Raw genomic sequence first — 13,869 nt, 5'->3', positions numbered from 1 at the left:
TAAATGCAGGATTACATAGATGAGGTGAGTCTGGGTGGGCTCAATGGGCCAAATGCTTCCACACTGTAGGGACTCTATGATTAAGAAATTTGGCAGCAAGCAGGTAGATACAGATCTAATTAAATGACAGAATGGATTCAAGGAGATGAATGGATTTCTTGTGTTCCTATGCTTCCCATTTTATTAGCTGCCTCAGTGCATCCTGAGGATAGCTGGGTCATTTGAAATCTTTGGTGATGTTATGGATCAGACCAAACCCCTTCAAAATACTTCAAGAAGGTAGCCTAAACCCTAACTTTTTCTTATTTGAAAGGTAGATGTAAAATGGGTGTTCCAGATGTGATGCAGCTACTCAAATCACTCGATGTTAAGGAAAACAATTTATTTAACCACTATAGTTAAAATACAAACAAAAGAAAAAGGAATTTAAAATAACTTAACTATTGGAAAACTTAACTGAATAATCAATACAGTATCTATTGCTAATTACCTGTTCCAATATAGTAATATCCCATAAACACACCTCTTGGCAAAAAAGTAAATTCAGACACAGATTCTTATATGATATTTAATATCAAGAGAGGTCTCAGACAAAGTCACAGTTAGGAATCATTTCCTGAAGCTCCCACTCTTCTATGACCCAAAAAGCTTCTCACTGTTACAGCTAAAAACAAACCCAGATAGTCTGATTGGGGACAATGCACCCCTCCATTGATACATTTTTTTTAAAAAGTAAAAGCCTCTTAACCTATTGACTCAGGCCAGCTCCTGTAGTCACCTCTGCCTTTACAATCTCTCTTCCAAAAACTCAGGACAACATAACCGTTTTAAAGTGATTGCAGTGTCACGGTGATCATCGCTGCTCATTTGTGAGATCACCCAGAGGCCAGATAAGGGGCCCATGCTCAGGGTAACAACATGGTAGTAGTAGAACTTGCGAATTTTTCTGGCTGGAGAGGGAGAAACCCAGGCAACATTGGCTCCGTACAGTGGATCCTATGGGAAGAAGGCAAATGCAATGTTAGCATTCGCTTTGGTAGGGCTAGAATATGAGACTAAGATTACTACTGAGGCTGTATCAGGTTCTAATCAGACTGCATTTGGAATATTGTGAATAGTGTTAGGACCTATATCTAAGGAAGGATGTGCTGGCCTTGGAGGGGATCCACAGGAGATTTACAAGGATGATCCCAGGGATAAAGGTCTTATCACATGAGGAGCGGTTGAATCTGCACTTGATGGAGTTCAGTAGGATGGGTGAGGGGCTGTCAGATTGAAACTTACAGAATACTGAGAGACCTAGATAGAATTGATGTGAAGGTGATGTTTCAACTAGGACGAGTGACGAGCCCCTGAGAGCATAACCTCAGAGTGAAAGCATGTCTCTTTAGAACTGAGATGAACAGGAATTTCTTCAGCCAGAGAGTGTTGAGTCTGTGGAACACACCGCTGCAGAAGGCTGTGGAGGCAAAGTCATTGAATGTATTTAAGACAGACATAGATAAGTTTTTGATAAGTAAAGGGATCATGAGAGAAGGCAGGAGAGGTGAGTTGGATAGAACATTAGCTTGGTCATGAAAAGCGCAGGGTAGTTGTGGAGGGCTGTTTTTCTGACTGGAAGTCTGTGACCAGTGGTGTTCCGCAAGGGTCAGTGCTGGGATCTCAGTTATATGAAATATATATAAATGATTTGGCTCAACATAGGTGGTCTGATTTGTAAGTTTACCGACAGCATAAAGATTGGTGGAGTTGTGGATAATGAGGAAGGTTGTCAAAGGGTACACTAGAATATGTTGGGCAGAGAAATGGCAGATGGAGTTTAATCAGACAAGTATGAAGTGATGCATGTTGGGAGGTCAAATGCAAGAGAAAGTATACAGTAAATGCCACGACTCTTGGGAAGGAAGGATCTTGGGGTGCAGTTCCATAGCTCCCTGAAGTGGCTACACATGTAGATGAAGTGGTAAAGAAGGCGTACGGCAGGCTTGTCTTTATCGTTTGGGGCACTGAGTTATTTCAATTCCCCCTCCCACTCCACCAAGGATATGCAGGTCTTTGGACTCCTCCATCGTCAGACCACAGCGAAATGACGGTTGGAGGAAGAACGCCTCATCTTCCGGCTAGGAACCCTCCAACCACAAGGGATGAACTCGGATTTCACCAGTTTCCTCATTTCCCCTCCCCCCAGCCTGTCTCAGTCAAATCCATCAAATTCAGCACCGCCTTCCTAACCTGCAATCTTCTTCCCGACCTCTCCGCCCCCACCCCAGTCTGACCTATCACCCTCACCTTGACCTCTTTCCACCTATCACATTTCCGACGCCCCTCCCCCAAGTCCCTCCTCCCTATCTTTTATCTTAGCCTGCTGGACCAACTTTCCTCATTCCTGAAGAAGGGCTAATGCCCGAAACATCGATTCTCCTGTTCCCTAGATGCTGCCTGACCTGCTGCGTTTTTCCAGCAACACATTTCCATCTCTGATCTCCAGCATCTGCAGACCTCACTTTCTCCGCACTGAGTATAAAAGTTGGTGAGTCATGTTGCAACTGTATGAATTTTTTGTTGGAGTATTGTGTACAGTTATTGTCGCCACACTATAGGAAGGATGTGGAGTCTTGGAGAGGTTGCAAAAGAGGCTTACCAAGATGTTGCCGAGATTGAAGTTTACGAACTATAAGGAGAGGTTGGATGAACTTGCACTCTTTTCACTAGAGTGTCGGAGGCTGAGGGGTGACCTGATAGGGGTATATAAAATCATGAGAAGCTTGATAGGGTGAAAATGTCAAATACTACAGGATGTAAGTTTAAAGTGAGAGGGAAAAAATTTGAGATATGCGAGGCAAGTTTCTTACAGAGGGTAGTTGATGCCTGGAACACGCTGTCAGGGGAGGCGGTAGAAGTAAACACGATAGCAATGTTCAAGACACATTTAGACAGACACATGAACAGGCTGGGAATACAAGAATATGGACCATGTACATGCAGATAGGATTAATTTAGAATGGCATCATGGTCTGCATGGACATGATGGGCTGAAGAGCCTGTTCCTGTACTGTGCTTTATGGGATTGAGAAACATATCAGCTATGATGGAATATGGGGCCGACTCAGTGGGCCAAATGGCGCATTTCTGCTCCCGTATCTTATGGTCTTGTGGTTTTGGTCCAAAATGGATAACCTCACACTTCCTTAGACTGAACTCCAGCTGCCACAGTTCTGCCCATTCACTTAGTCTATCAATATGGCTTTGTAATTTTATGCTGTCATCTACATTGTCTACAATGCCGCCTAAGTTTATATCATCAGCAAATTTGGATATATGACTTTCTATGCCATTATCCAAGCTGTTTATAAATAATATGAATAATTTAGGCTCTAACACAGATCCTTGTGGGACACCACTGGTCACACCATGCCAATTTGAGTACCTCCCATTTTTCCTACTTTCTGTTACCTACCACTCAAATAATTTCCCAGCCATATCAGCAATTTGCCCTCAGTTCAGTCAGCTTCTATCTTAGTTAACAGCCTCTTATGTGGGATTTTATCAAAGTGGAAGTCTATTTAAGCATCATTGATAGATATTCCCCTCTTCAAAACATTCCATGAGGTTTGTCAGGCATGACCTATCTGTTATGAATCCACGCTGACTCCTTGATCAAGTGAAAGTTTTCACGGTGCTCAGATACTCCATCCTTGATTATAGATTACAGCAAATTCCCTGGAAGTTAGCTTAGCTGGTCTATAATTCCCTGATTTTTCTCTTCCACTCTTAAAAACAGAGTTTTCCAGCAATATCCATTTTCATTTCACTCATCTTTCCCATTTGCATATTTTTAATTGAAGAGGCACATGACAATAAGAGGCAAATGCAAGGCCATGAGGAGAAACAATCAAAGGCTCTGAAGCAGATCAATACTGTAATTAGTGCATTTATTATCAGTGTCATTCAGCATGATTTGGATCTCTTACTTGCTTTGTGACATCAGTGGAAATCTTGACCATACCTCTGATACTAATGGGCATCAATGTATGTTGTGTAGTTCAAAGTGTATTGCTTGGAGCCACTTTGAAGGGACACAATTAGTAAGGTGTAATTTGTTGACATGGATCACTCGGGAAGGAATTACTAATGCCCTTCTAAGAGTATCAAACAAATTGAACAAGCACTTTTATTCAAAGTTTGTGAGAAGATTTGTAGCTCGGGTGCTCGTTGCTGTGGTTCTGTTCGCCGAGCTGGAAGTTTTTGTTGCAAACGTTTCGTCCCCTGTCTATGAGGATGTCACCTAGACAGGGGACGAAACGTTTGCAACAAAAACTTCCAGCTCGGCGAACAGAACCACAGCAAGCACTTTTATTCGTGAGAAATACTTGCTCAAATTTCTCTCAATGGGTCTCTGATCTGAAGGTGTGATTGATGCGGTTTGAATGATGCTGTTCTTTGAGAGTGACAGCATTCATGAGAATGTAGAACAGCATAGCTCAAAGAACAGGTCCTTCGACCCACCATGTTGTGCTGAACATGATGCCAAATTAATCTAATCCCTTCTGCCAGCCCTCAGTCCATATCCCTCCATTCCTTACATATTCATGTGTTTATCTAAAAGTCCCTTAAATGCCCCTATCATATCTGTCTCAACCTCTGGCAGCCCGTTCCAGACTCTTGACACTCTCTGTGTAAAAAAACTTGCTCCTCACACCTCCTTTGAACATTCCCCCTCTCACCTTAAATGCATGCCCCCTGGTATTAGACATTTCAAGTCTGGGGAAAAAAGATTCTGACTGTCAACCCTATCTATGCATCTCATAATTTTATAGACTTCTATCCAGTCTCCCCTCAACCTGCTCTGCTCCAGAGAAGACATCCTGAATTTTTCTGGCCTCTCCTCATAGCTTAAAGCGTCTAATCCAGGCAGCATGCTGGTAAACCTCTTTTGCAGTCTCTCCAAGTCTCTCTACGTCCTTCCTGTAATCAGGTGACCAGAACTAAATGCAATGCTCGTGTGGGAGGAAGTGAGGACTGCAGATGCTGGAGATCAAAGTCAAAAAGTGTGATGCTGGAAAATCACAGTGGGTCAGGCAGCATCCGAGGAGCAGGAGAATCGACATTTCAGGCATAAGCTCGATGAAGAGCTTGTGCTTGAAACGTCGACTGTCCTGCTCCTCGGATGCTGCCTGATTGGCTGTGCTTTTCCAGCACCACACTTTTTGATGGCAGTACTTGTGTGGCCTAACAAAAGTCTTATAAAGCTGCAACGTAACATCCTGACTTTTGTACTCAGTTCCCCGACCAATAAAGGCAAGCATGCCTTTCATTAGTTCATAATTTCTGCCTCTCAAATGTATTGTTCAAGTGCATTCCTTTTACCAGTATCAATTTTAGATGCATTCAGTATAGGCAAACATCATACCAGTAGATTGTATTTAAGTCTGCTGTGCTTTGTCTATGAATAAATACATTAGGCAGCTCAGTTTAAAAATAAATGAGGAAATGTCATGAGTCAGGTCTAAACAAGATGGCAGTTTGAAATCCTGGATATAGGCTTCACCAAGCTAATCTGCTCCAAGCCTCTGTTCCGTTATGACTGTTAATAATTTCAGCAGGGATGTTTTACTGATCCCTTAGTGGAAATAAAAGGTTCTGTATTTTTCATAAAAATATGCATTGCGTGTAGTCCACTGTTATTCTAAGAAGAATAGATTCTTCTCAAAATGAATCCACACTTTGATGAGCGTACTGGGACTTTCACTAAATTCATTTGTCATTTGAGCCGTCAATTATAATTTCACTGAAATTGCTTGGAATGGCAACGAGGTAAGAATACTCCTCGTCAGTTTCAGGAGTTATGGCTCAATATTTGATGAAAAAAAACCTCAGCAATTTGTGCTAATGCAATTGCTGCTTTATCCTCAAAATATTTTACTGATTTTCTTTAATCGTGTAAAAATAAATCTGGAACATCAAAAGTCCCAAGAAAGGTATCACATTGATTTGCATTTTCTATCATTTATAGAGTCATAGAGATGTACAGCATAGAAACAGACCCTTCGGTCCAACTCATCCATGCCGACCAGATATCTTAAACTAATCTAGTCCCATTTGCCAGCACTTGGCCTATATTCCTCTAAACCCTTCCTATTCATGCACCTATCCAAATGCATTTTAAATGTTGTAATTGTACCAGCCTCCACCACTTCCTCTGGCAGCTCATTCCATACACACACCACCCTCTGCATGAAAAAATTACCTCTTAGGTCCCCTTTAAATTTTTCCCTTCTCACCCTAAACCTATGCCCTTTAGTTCTGGACTCTCCCAACCCAGGGAAAATACCTTGTCTATTTATCCTATCCATGCCCATCATGATTTTATAAATCTGTATAAGGTCATCCCTCAGCCTCCAACGCTCCAGGGAAAACAGCCCCAGCCTGTTGAGCATCTTCCTATAGCTCAAATGCTCCAACCCTGGCAACATCTTGTAAATCTTTTCTGAACCTATTCAAATTTCACAACATCCTTCCAATAGGAGAGAGACCAGAACTGCACACAATATTCTAAAAGTGGCCTAACCAATTTCCTGTACAGCCACAACATGACCTCCCAACTCCTATACTCAATGCTCTGACCAATAAAGGAAGCATACCAAATGCTTTCTTCACTGTCCTATCTACCTGCGACTCCACTTTCAAGGAACTATGAACCTGCACTCCAAGGTCTCTTTGTTCAGTAACACTCTCCAGGACTTTACCTTTATAGAGTCATAGAATCATGGAGATGTTCAGCACGGAAAAGACCTTCGGTCCAACTTGTCCAAACCAACCACATCTCCCAACCTAATCTAGTCCCACTTGCCAGCACCCAGCCCATATCCCTCCAAACCCTCCCTATTCGTATACCCATTCAGATGTCTTGTAAGTGTTGCAATTGGACCAGCCTCCACCACTTCCTCTGGTGGCTCATTCCGTACACGTACCACCCTCTTCTTCACTATCCTATCTATCTGCGACTCTACTTTCAAGGAGCTATGAACCTGCACTCCAAGGTCTTTTTGTTCAGCAACATTCCCTAGGACCTTACCTTTAAGTGTAAAAGTCCTGCTAAGATTTGCTTTCCAAAATACAACACCTCGCATTTATCTAAATTAAACTCCATCTGCCACTCCTCAGCCCATTGGCCCATCTCATCAAGATCTTGTTGTAATCTGAGGTAACCCTCTTCGCTGAACATTGTCATAATGAGTGAAACTTGTTTGTTATTCATTTGTTGCGGGTTCCGGTGACACCATTGCCAGTAACTACTTTAGGCAATTGCCATAGTAAGTTTGGCAGAGAAAATGAGAACCCTTTAAAGCAACAGTATCTTGCAAATATATCTTTGAAATAACAGCATCAAAGAACAAAATTTTACCATAAACCACATGGAGACAGATATTATAATGGGTAAACAATGTGTCTTAGAGAGTGAAAGGAATACTACAGAGCCAAGGAGGCTGGCAGGAAGAGGATTCCAGAGGTAAGGGTCTGGGCAGCTTTTTGTGGTGAAAATTAGGGGTTTACAAAAGCCTGGAATTGGAGATATGAAGTGAGCTTGGAGGTTCGCTTTCAGTTTATAGACATTGAGATGAGCAATGCCTTAGAGGAATCTAAAAACAGGATGAGAATATAAAAATCAAAACCAAACTAAACATTGCCATTTTTAGTTGTATTCGCAAGTCATAGAGTCATACTGCATGGGAACAGGTCTTTTGGTCCAACTAGTACATACCGATCATGCTCCCAAACTAAACTAGTCCCACTTGCCTGTGTTTGGCCTGTATCCATTCTAATCTTTTCTATTTATGAACTTTTCTAAATGTCTTTTAATTGTTGTAATTGTACCTGCATCCACCACTTCCTCTGGTAGTTCCTTCCATACACAAACCACTCCGTGTGTAAAAACAAGTTGCTCTTGTCCTTTTTAACACTTTCTCCTCTTACCTTAAAAAATGTGACCCCTAGTTTTGAACTCCCTGACCATTGAGAAAAGGCCCTTGTTTTTAACATTATCTATGTCCTCATGTTTTTTTAAACCTCTGTAAGGTCATCCCTCAGCCTCTGATGTTCCAATGGAAAAAGTCCCAGCCTATCCAGCCTATTTTTTAACTCAAAACCTCCATTCCTGGCAATATCCTGGTAAATCTTTTCTGAACCCTCCCCAATTTAATAACATTCTACCATTGGCAGGGTGGCCAGAATGGCATACAGTACTCCAGAAGAGGCCTCACCAACATCCTGTACAACCTCAACATAACTCCTATGCTCAGAGGTCTAAGCAAAGAAGGTAAGCATGCCAAATGCCTTCTTACAGGCTAAGCTCAAATTTATTCTTGTAACTGGAGCTGGTGGTCAAACCATAGTGGAAGGGTGCTGGTTGGATAAACAACGGGAAGCTTACCAACGTTTAGCAAGTAAATGGCATGGGTTTAGTTGGTGTGACTCCCAGTTGTAAGTTCCCACACTTTCAAGTTCCTCAGCTTTGAGTTGTTCGAAATGGTTGTTTTTGTCGGCCTGATTGTTTCTGAATGTAAATGAGGAGTCATGGTAGCAATTTAGATAAAAGAGGCTAGAATTTTGCACGTATTTGTGTCGAGAGATACGTATAAATGGGCATATATGAAATAGCCAGGATAAAATATTAAGAAACTCAGGCCCAGAATGTGTCACTCAAATTGGCCACAATTCTCCCCTCCCTTAAAGCGGCAAGAATGGGAAATAATCGGGTGAGTTGGTCCCAGAGCGATACTTCCTGCAACTTAGCAAATAAGTGGTAGGTAAGAAGCTCCATTCGGGACTTTCTCGATTCACCTGTAATTGAGGCCCTTAGGTTGTCAATTAACAGTCACTTAGGAGCTTTGACTCAATCCCTCCGACTGACATCTTCTGCAAGCCATCACACTGCAACGATAGGCCAAGAAAAGTGCCAAAGTTTATCAGTCAGCACTTAAAAAGCTAATTGATGTGCACACTGTGGCAATCTTTCTCAATAGCATGCAAACTGATATCCAACAGTCCCATCTCCACACTTAGTCTCAATGGTGGAAAATTGCACACAGTAATATACTAGAACTGAATTTCCTAACTCCGTGATAACTGTTGATTGATCCCTGCCTCTGATGATAGTGTGACATATTGTAATGGTTGCACCATCAGCTTTAACAGCCATAAACATCAATTTCGTGCACTTGAAAAACAGATGCCATTGAACCCAGAATCTAGACAGACCAGGAAATAGCCACTTTATTCTGACATAATATTATGGTATTTCGACTGTTTTAAAACATTTATTCTTGCTGATATCTATACTATATTTCTTCTTTACATCTATTTTTAATGGTATATGTCAGAGTCACATTAAAAATAAAAGAAACCTTCAACAATTACATGTTGTTCAATATGCAATGCCTAATGTGCACAAATGATAGTTAGATGGTTTCAAAATGCCATTTGCATAGCCAAAAACATGGTTATTTTGGATATTTTCTCTGAATCCTGATTGTTTCTCTTGATCTATGTTCCAGTGAATAACAAAATGATCATAAAATTTGGATATAAATAGGCTTTGTCAAAATGGATGCAGTTTTTGGGAGCCACTTTCTGATTATGCACCCACTGAAGACTGATTTGACTCGTGTTAAAAGAAAAATTTCTGCATCCATAGTTTTCTCTTACTTTGTAGTTCATAACAAATTTTCTGTTCTGCAGTCATCTCTACTACCTTGATAAAGAATAGAAAATATCACCATCTCCAGGGGTCTAACTTCACAGTGCAGGGACAGTAGCTGTTGTTAAGATGATGCATTTTTATGCAATGAATGGGGCTGGGTGCCTCTTTTAATCTATAAGTTGTAAAAGAAATGGTGTTATTGTAAACTAGTCCTCAGCATGATTCTAAAATAAATCTCTCCGTATTTTTCTACCTGTCTCAGTTTTCATGAACAGCACCTCCTTTACAGCCCAGATTAAAAACAGAGTGCTGACTTAGAAAATGATTTGCAACGCAGGAGTAAAAATACCAATTGGAATTGATTTGAAGTATTCAGGTAAATCAACGTTGAACCTAAAACCACTAGATTCTAAAAAAGTATCATATTGGAGTCAAAAGATTAATTCTGTTTCTCTCTATACAGATGCTGCCAGACCTACTGAGTTTCCCCTGTATTTTCTGTGTTTTTGGATTCTCAGCATCCACAGTATTTTCGCTCTATTTCAGTGTGGCCCCTCTTGATTTTCTCAGTCATGCTCAAGATTTCCCAATCTGTACATACCTGGCAGCAACTAATTTGTGCAAGAGACATTTGAGTCAGTGAATAGATCCTTTAACACTAGCCAGGCCATTTATCTTGTGTAGACTATAAAACTGTAACCAACTATGAAAAAGAGCCAAAACTTGTAGAATTCCCGCAACAGCCAGGAGCTACAGCTCTGCACTACCTCGTTCACTTGCAACATCTTTGATTATTAAAGGCCTTAAATGATGCTCCCAGAATAATTCACTAGAAAATAGTAGGGAGTTGGCTAAAACGGCAAATGTTATATATTAACTGCACTATGCTAAATTCATATCTCACTCGATTGATGACATTGCTGCCATCTTCATCATCTGACTAACAATGATTAGATTCTCCTTCTCTTCCTCCCTTGCCCCATTCCCGTAAATTGGCAGATTTGGAACACACCAGTATTGTAATATTACACAGATCTCAGAAAGGGTCAAGTAGAGATGACTTCTATCTTATTCTCTGTACATTCAGTAAATTATGTGACAATTATGTAAACAGGCAATCAGCCTGTATGTATGTAATATAACAGTAACATAAGTAAGCATAGAAACCAAAGAATATGTAAAACTGAGATATCATATCTTTGTACATAGTGATGTTAATAAACCCTCAAGACTTATGCCTCAGTAAGAACCTGGTCTTTATTATGTATCTTACATAGGCTAACATTTGGGAAGCACTCAGTCCATATCATACTGCAGAGATGTTTTATCTCATGAAAATTACACCGTGGTGGGTGAAAGTGGGCACTAGAAATTAATATTTGGGAGTAGAAGCAAGTGGAAACAAGTAGCACTAGATGTTAGTTGCAGCAAATTGGTATCAAAGGCTGAAAGGTGATAGTGACAGTGACAATTGTGAAGTGTTTTTAACCATCATCTGTTTGAGTTTATAGCTGAAGTTAGAGCTGAACATTGAACGACCAAGACTTAAGGCTGGAACCTATATTGAACTACAGCAACCACGATGGAGGAACCACAATGTGAGTACACTCTCTCCCTTAAAGAAAAAGGGAGATCCTTGTGTGTTCAGTTTAAAGCTGGTAGTTTTTCAAGAGACAGCTGTAATCTAGCAAAACAATCCCAGAATGAAATACAGCCGAAGAGACGGGAAAAAAAGCATTGAATAAACACAATCAGTCAATTCCACCAATTTATTTTCTTCAGAAATGGCACAAAAACTGTGCCACATCATGCAGCTGTGAGTTCTTTTTAGCAATTTAACAAATCAAATGTAAAGAATATCTAATAAAAAAGGAGAACACAGCTAAGAGGAAAGAAGGAGGTAGTTGATGAGTGGATGAAGACCTCCAACAGGCCATGCCATGTGTCAGTGCAAACATGTAACAATGGAAGTAGAATTTACAAAAAAGAATTGATGTTTCTTCCGTGACATTGAGTTGTGTCTCCTCCGCCCAGTTGGAATTTTCAAGCTCTAGATTAGATACATATTCTTGACAGTTGACTGTGCGATATGGAATAATTTTCCATTACTTCCTGAAATGATAAGGAGGAAATCTGAACAAGTGTAGCCAGCCAAAAACAACTCTGTTCTCTAACGATATCTTTAGCACCAAAACACTGGCATACCACTCTTCAGCAGTTTGCTGTTACAATTCAGAAATGTATCTTTGCCTCAGACTGCTAAGTGAAACACAGTATCTGTACTGAGAAAAGATACGGGTGAACTCCAGTAAGTCACTTCATTTTGAAGTGTAATGTGGTTGGTTAAGGATATCAATGACAGATTTCATCTTGAACAAACAATGAGATTAGTATTATTCACCTGTTTCGGTGCCATGTTACAGACAAAGTCCAGCATGACTATTAACTGAATTCAATAGCTTTGTGTGAATTAAGGCTGTTTGTTACTCATTCTGTAACTGGGAAGGATCTATAACTTGCTTTTCACTTTTGTAAGCATAGTATGTGTGTGTGATTTACTTTTTTACTTGTGTAACTTTAATAATCTGTAGAATTCCATGCCCAGTGAAGTAATTGAGGGTTTTGAAACTAAAATAATTTTTTTGAAGGAATTAAGGGTTATGGTAAGTGGGCGGGTAAGTGGAGTTGAGGCCACAAAAAGATCAGCAACGATCTTATTGAATGGTGGAGCAGGCTCGAAGGGCCAGGCGGAGTACACCTGTTCCCGGTTCTTGTGAGATGTGGTTTATTATCACTGAAACACGAGACATATATACAAGCAAGTCTATAATCCCCATCTTTCACTCTAATTTCCTGAGTAGCATTTGAATATGATAGAGGTACCTGGGACTTCGATGTTGTGGCCATTTCAGAGACATGGATAGAGCAGGGTGAGGAATGGATATTGCAGGTTCCAGGGTTTAGATCTTTCATTAAAAACAGGCAAGGCGGTAAAAGGGGGGGAGGCGTGGCCTTGTTAGTCAAAGATAATATAATGGTGGCTGAGAGAACGTTTGATGAGGACTTGTCTACTGAGGTAGTGTGGGCTGAGGTTAGAAACAGGAGAGGAGAGCTCACACTTCTTGGAATTTTTTATAGGCCTCTGCAGAGTTCCAGGGAGGTGGAAGAGAGCTTTAGCGACATTATTCTGGGTAGGAGTGAAAGGAACAGGGTGGTCATTATGGGGACTTTAACTTCCCCAACACTGATTGGAAATGTTATAGCTCTAGCACGTCGGATGGATCAGTTTTTGTCCAATGTGTACAGGAGGGTTTCCTGACACAGTATGTCGAAGGGCCGGCGAGGGGAGGCCACACTGGATCTGGTGCTTGGTAATTTAGTTGTAGGTGAGCACTTTGGAGAGAATGATCATAATTCAGTTATGTTTAGTTTAGCGATGGAAAGGGATAGGTACATGCCACAGGTCAAGAGTTATCGATGGGGCAAGGGCAATTATAATGCGATTAGGCAAGAATTGGGATGCATAGAATGGGGCAGCAAAATGCAGGAGATGCAGACAATCGAAATGTGGAGCTAGTTTAATGAACAGATGTTGCGTGTCCTTGATAGGTATGTCCCTGTCAGGCAGGGAGCAAGTGATAAGGTAAGGGAACCGTGGTTTACTACAGAAATTGCATCTCTTGTTAAGAAGACGGAGGCTTATGTGTTGATGAGGCAAGATGGTTCAGATGAGGCGATGGAGAGTTACAGATCAGCTAGGAAGGATTTAAAGAGAGAGTTAAGAACAGCAAAGAGAGGACACAAGCAGTATTTAGTAAATGGAATAAAGGAGAACCCTAAAGCTTTCTATAGGAATGTGAGGAATAAAAGGATGGTTAGGGTAGGAATAGGGCCAGTCAAAGACAGAAATGGGAAGTTGAGTGTGGACCCTGTAGAGATCGAGAGGTGCTAAATGAACATTTCTCATTGGTGTTCACTCAGAAAAAGGAGAATATTGTAGAGGAGAAGAATGAGGTGCGAGGTATTAGACTAGAAAGGATTGACGTTAGTTATGTACAGGTATTATCAGTTCTAGAAGGAGTGAAAGTAGACAAGTCCCGTGGGCCGGATGGGATTTATCCGAGGATTCTGTGGGAAGCTAGGGAGAAGATAGCAGAGCCTTTGTCTTT

At 40.9% G+C, this 13,869-nt stretch overlaps 1 long non-coding RNA gene across 1 annotated transcript in view; it reads left to right on the top strand.

The window, feature by feature from the left end:
- Window positions 1-13,869, top strand: part of LOC122554563 (uncharacterized) — a 41,212-nt gene that overhangs the window by 1,767 nt on the left and 25,576 nt on the right. Inside the window, exon 2 of the long non-coding RNA XR_006313026.2 lies at window positions 11,212-11,298. This is a non-coding gene — a long non-coding RNA (uncharacterized LOC122554563). The remainder of the gene's footprint in view (window positions 1-11,211; window positions 11,299-13,869) is intronic.

This window comes from Chiloscyllium plagiosum, unplaced genomic scaffold (assembly GCF_037043375.1).
Source record: "Chiloscyllium plagiosum isolate Xiang-an unplaced genomic scaffold, Cpla_swu_hap1 HiC_scaffold_9, whole genome shotgun sequence".
Taxonomy (NCBI): domain Eukaryota; kingdom Metazoa; phylum Chordata; class Chondrichthyes; order Orectolobiformes; family Hemiscylliidae; genus Chiloscyllium; species Chiloscyllium plagiosum.
This window is presented reverse-complemented; position numbering and strand designations above follow the sequence as displayed.